Consider the following 6,000-nt stretch of genomic DNA (forward strand, 5'->3'; position numbering starts at 1 on the left):
AGCTCACATATATTCATACAGAATTGCTTGTATCATGTAGTTTCATGGATGTGAATATGTCATTTCCTCTTCCTGGAATGTTCTTTTCTCATCTTATTTAACTCCTACTCATTCTTCAAGATTTAGTTTAAACCCACTAAACTTCTCCAGACTATCCTTCCCTCCTCCCCACTGGTGGAATAAAGTAGTGTGTGTGTGTGTGTGTGTGTGTGTGTGTGTATTACTTTTTAAAATAATACTTGTCAAGTTACATTATAAATCTGTATAAATGCTTCCTTCTCAGTAGAATTGGGCTACTTGAAGGCAGGAGCTATATCTGATTTATCTTTGTATCTATGGTCCTTAGTACATACCTTGGTACTTGCTATAGAAATTTGAAACATGAAAATTTATAATTCATCCTCTCAAAAGCTTGTAATATAAAGGGAAAGATAAAATAGCCACAATAAAGAGGTCTTACCAAAATGCAGCTAGAGTTCAGAAGAACATTTTGGCTGAGGAACAAACAGAAGGCATCATGGTACCATGGTTTGTGAGATGGGCCTGCAGAATGAGCAGGAATTGAAATGGGTACAGATGGGAGTTGGTAATTAAGTGAGTCAGTGTAGTAGAGACTAGGAGGTAGGAACAATACAAAGACATTGAGGCAGGAAAGTATTTTGGGGGAAAAGTACAGTCTAGTTTTCCTGAGCATAGGGCAAAAATAATGACAGAATGACAAGGCAAGAAAAATGAAGCTATCTAGATAGACTGTAAAAGCCCTGTCCAACAGGGTGAAGTACTTTATTTTTACTGTAATAAAACTGAGGGCCAACTAAGTGTTTGGTTTTGCGTGTGACCAATCAGAGGTATATTTGAGAAAGGTTAATCTGACAAAAGTGCATAAGATAGGTTGACATAAAGGGACTGAAAAGAGACTCGTTGGGAGGCTACTATAATAGTCCAAGGAACTTGTAATGAAATCTAGAATTAGGATGGGGACAATGAGAATGGAAATAGACAAGTGTAAGATATATATTAGAGACAGAATTGATACCTGTACCAATTCTTGGTAACTAATTAGATAGGGAGGGAAGAAAAAAAGCTGACTCAGAAGTTTAGAATGGTGGCACTAAAAATACAAATAGAAAAACCAAGAGGAACTATAAAAAAGGCAGGAGAGGAAGTTGGGGATAAGACAGACGGGTTGAGAGGCTAGCAGGCCATCTGAGTAAAGATGTTAGTACGCAGTTGGGAAGTGAAACTGAAGAAGCTCTCATGGAAAAGGGAGTAATCAACTAAAGTAAATGTTAGAAGTTAATAAATCTGAACATTAAAAAAGGGAAATTAAATTTGGCAGGTAATATTATTTGATGCTGGGATAGTCACCGGATTGGTGGAACCCAGCTGTCATGCTTTGAGAATCCCAAGTTACATGCAGGTGTGCTCCAGTCCACAGTCCCAAATAAGTTCTGCCTTGAGTTTTCTAGGCCGAAGTACCAGACATATGAAGGAAGAAGCCTTCACATGATCTCAGCCTTTAGCCATTTTAAGTCACTCCCGATGCTGAAGTCCTTTCAGCTGAGGCCACAGACAATATGGAACAGAGACCAAGCATCCCCACCATGCCCTGCCTGAAGTCCTGACTCACAGAATCTGTGAGCAAAAAACAATTGTTTACATCACTAAGTTTGGGGTAGTTAGTTACACAGCACTACTAATCGGAACATATGCTTGATACCACACAGATTATTTTCTAGTTGCAAGGGGAAACCAGAACTAGATCAAGGATTAGGGACCAATAATATAATGGTCAGTTTTTGCATCAGTATTATTAGGTCAACCATTTAATGTTTTTTGATGTGAAACATGAAGTGCACACCACCTAGAACAGTCTAGTCCAAATATTTGAAGTGAATCCATTAAGCCTTTATATATAATTTCCAGTTTATCATAAACAAGGGAGAGAGAAACATGATGACATAGCAAGGAAGCAGCCAAACAAATTCAGAAGGTAGGATATTCAAGACAACTGACCTGGTTATTTTAACAAGAGAGTTATGAAAACAAACACTAAAAAAAACCCAACTAAACAATCACCATCACCACCAACAAAAGAGATTAACCAGATACGATGTATAGTCCTGAGTTAGATACTGGTTTGGATAAACCAGCTATGAAGGACATTGTTGAAAGAATTATAGAAATCTGAATATAATCAAAGTATTAAATAAGAAGAATGTAACTTGGCTAAAAAATAGTTTATATCAAAATAAATACACATATAAATATATATATACACAAAAACACTTAGAAGTACATTCACAAAGCTGTTATGATAGACTATCTAGATGTGGAAATGTGATGTTTTTGTTTTCTTTCATTTGTCTTTATTTTTAAATTTTTATAGTAGATAGGTACTACTTTTATAATAGACTAGAGGCCTGATACACAAAATTCGTGCACCTGTGCAGTACCTAGGCCTGGCTGGCGATCGAAGCATGAGTGTCTGGCGTGGAAGGGCAGGTTCCAGCTGACGTCTGGGCTCTGGGCAGCACCTGGGCCCCAGGGTCCCCACACCCCCACCCCCCTGCCTGATTCATCGAGCCAGGTGGTGGCCCCGTCCTCCGCCACCACTGCTGGTCACCATCTGTGGGGTGACTGGCGGGGTGATTGGGCCCTGCTTGCACCCGCCTTGGCCTGGTGCTGCCCGCTCACCCTCTCCACCATCCCGCTGTGGTCCCACTCTCTTTGGGGCCCATTGGGGCTGGCAGTGCCGCGTCGCCAACACCTGCCATGTTCCGTGCCGCCCCCTGGTGGTCAGCGCACGTCATAGTGAATGGTCGAACTCCTGGTTGAGGGGACAATTTGCATATTAGGCTTTTATTATATAGGATATTTTTTTTAAAAAAAAATCTTGGGGTAAGGAAGGAAAGATATGAGATGGTAGGTTTCCTAGGGTGGGTGGTATTTGTGGTGAGGGCAAAAGAAGACAAAATCTAAAATTCAAGGGAAATTTTCTTAGTATTTAGAGACAAGAGCTTATTTGTAGTTAGAGAATTAGTACACACCAGGCAAAGTGAGACTGACAATGCAAGAATAATATACAAAAATCCTCAGTACACTTTTAATATTTCTGAACTTGGAAAATATACTAGAATAAAAAGAAATACAGGCTTGATAATGGTGAGTTTGGTGACGGTTGCTGATATTTCTTGATCTGTTATGTGGTAAGTCCTTTATATGCATGATCTTATTTAATTTTCACAACCGCAATGAGAATACTTAGATTTAGAATTTCAAGATCACACAGCTAGAACTGATGTCAGAGCCAGGAGTCCAGCTCAGGTCTATTTGACTACAGAGCCAGCCCTTGCTCTGAACCACCAAACTATTTGATCCCCCAAATTATCAAATTACATGACCAACTGAGGAAAATTGAACTTTTACTAAACTTTTTCATCTTTCAAACTTAAGAAAAGTTAAGAGCACTAATAAAAACCATTATTGGATATGCCTCAGGCAACTAGATTTAAGTGAATTTCATTGTGTGAATAATAACTTCTTGGCAGAGCTGGAATTTGGTGATTCAGACTAAGATGATGTGATCTTAGGTCATCTGAGTTAAAATGAAATAAATGATTCTACCTTTCTGAATATGAAATGGAAAACTAATTTCTTCTCACAAGCTGCCACCTTCCCCATGCCCACCCCCTCCTCCTCCTCAACTCCCATCTGTAAAGATTTCTAAGAGTCGACCAAGAGTGCAACTTAAAGCAGACAATTATTAATAAAACCAACTCTAAATACTAATTAGGGACATTTCATCAATTTCCATGTAAATTGTTTGTTTGTACCTATTTACCCATCATTGTTCTCTATACAATAGAAAAAAATGCAAATGAACAAGTCAGAATGCGCCCTAATGGGACTTTCTGTTTATAACCATTAGCCCAGAGGTGTGCTGTAATTCAATTCTCAAGTAGTAAGATTTAGCCTCATTAACAGACTGCAAGGGCAGGTTACAACTCATAAAACCCTACAGTAAACAAAGTTTATGGACACAGCACAAAATCTTGAGCCTGATTGACAGAATTCTGGTTCCCTATCAGATTGCCTTGATTTACTTTTCTACTAATGTCCTGACACCACAGAGAAAATTCTGCTTGGGCCTAGAGCTCTCCAGTGGGATGGCATATTTGCATTGTTTGTTTTCTCACCCATTAACTTCCCTTAGGACAAAGAACCAACTGAGGAAATGGAAGTTAATTGTTAAGGTCAGAAGGAAAAGCTTGTAATTGCAGCAATTGATTATGCAACCAATTTTAATTTAATTGATAGTATTAATTTCCAGATTTATTATAAGTAAAACTATTTCATTTTAATTTTTATATATAAGCTTCATTAAAAGTCATTTTCTGCAGTAATATCTAAAAACTAGATAGTAACAAAATCTAATCATCTTTTACTCAAAAAAGACATATTGTTTATGTCAAAGGATAAAATGACCAGAGAGTAAGGACAATGATTATTTCATTATTTTTTAACAGCATTCAGCACAAACTGCTCCAAAATGTAGATAATGAATATTTCTGACAATGATGGTTTGCCTACCTACCCAAGCACAGAAATGAGTTACTGCTATCTGTTTTGACCATTCTGTATTTAAAAGAAGACAGACAGTCATAGCTATAAATAAATCTGTTAACTATGCTGAAAAAAATAGATCTTTTCCCTGGGATACAAAGGTAACATCAAAGACTGTTATTAAAAAGAAAAGTATTGTTGAAAAATTCAACACATATGAAACTATGTATCTTTTATTTACCTGCCTTGTCTAAATACACTTAAATAAACTGAAGTAGTTAGGCTTCCGATTTCTAAGAATGGGTCTGACGACAATTACCTTTTTCTATATAGTATTATTTAGAGTTATGTGGGTAATCTAGATTTTGTAAGATGGAAGTACTCTTTGGAAGGTTTGATGGAAGCTGTATTTTGGGGCCTCCCTCCCCACGACCACCTTTTTACAAATTATAACAAATTTCTGTAAATACTAGTTCCATGCCTGCAGTGTTTTCTGCACGTTGTCTCATTTACTACTCACAACTCTGTAAGGTTAACTACTATCTCTCTGATTTGACAGAAATTGCATCTCACTTAAATACACTGCCCAAGATCATACATCTTGTAAATGGCATACTAAGAAGTAAAATCAGTGTCTGATTTCAAACCACTGGTCCTATCTGTTATATAACTGGTGTACAGAAATTTTCTGAGACCCTATTGTTATTGTGATTTGAAAAACACTTTTTTTTTGCTTACTCTTAGGCTATACAAATCAGGTTAAATTCCCCCTTGTGCTACTGAATGCTGAGAGGTGACGAGAAACTAACTTGCTTAAATTCATTTAAAACTTAGGTTCCCGACCTTAAATTATAAACCTTCAGAAATGTGCTAAATGTGGTACTTTTAAGCTTTACTATTCTCTTTGCTAACATCTTCAGGACAAGACAAAGTCCTGTTAAGGTGCAAAGGACGTGCATTTAATACAATGCATTTAAAAATTTCAAAGTATACAAGCTAGATCAGAACTAAGCACTTTGGACATAAACTGAAAAAAATATTTAGCCCTTTAACAGTTATGTCTTCAAGTTACTATTTTCCTGATCGTTCCAAAATGGTCTACAATCTGCCATAGAAAGATGCACTAATAAAACTTGACAATTTAAGGACAAACTCTTCAAGAATAAGTAATGTAATTCCTTGTTTCCTTTCCATAAAAATGTATTGGTATGCAATTTTTATATTTCACAGTTCACCGACATCTAGGCAAGCTTTCTTCCACTGCTTCAATGGTGCTACTTTTAATTTTATCCTCCTTAGTCGTAGTAATTAAAGTGATCAGCAGTGGCATCCCAGCGGCTTTGACACAGTTACAACCCCCTAGCAGACTTTTGCTTTTAAGGGGAAGGGGAAGAAAAAGACTAGAGTTTCATTTCACAGAGAACAAGAAAATCA

At 37.1% G+C, this 6,000-nt stretch overlaps 1 protein-coding gene across 1 annotated transcript in view; it reads right to left on the bottom strand.

Moving 5' to 3' along the window:
• EHBP1 (EH domain binding protein 1) overlaps window positions 1-6,000 on the bottom strand; it is a 276,286-nt gene that overhangs the window by 64,759 nt on the left and 205,527 nt on the right. The window lies entirely within an intron of this gene.

Source organism: Myotis lucifugus, unplaced genomic scaffold (assembly GCF_000147115.1).
Source record: "Myotis lucifugus unplaced genomic scaffold, Myoluc2.0 scaffold_6, whole genome shotgun sequence".
NCBI classification, from domain to species: Eukaryota; Metazoa; Chordata; class Mammalia; order Chiroptera; family Vespertilionidae; genus Myotis; species Myotis lucifugus.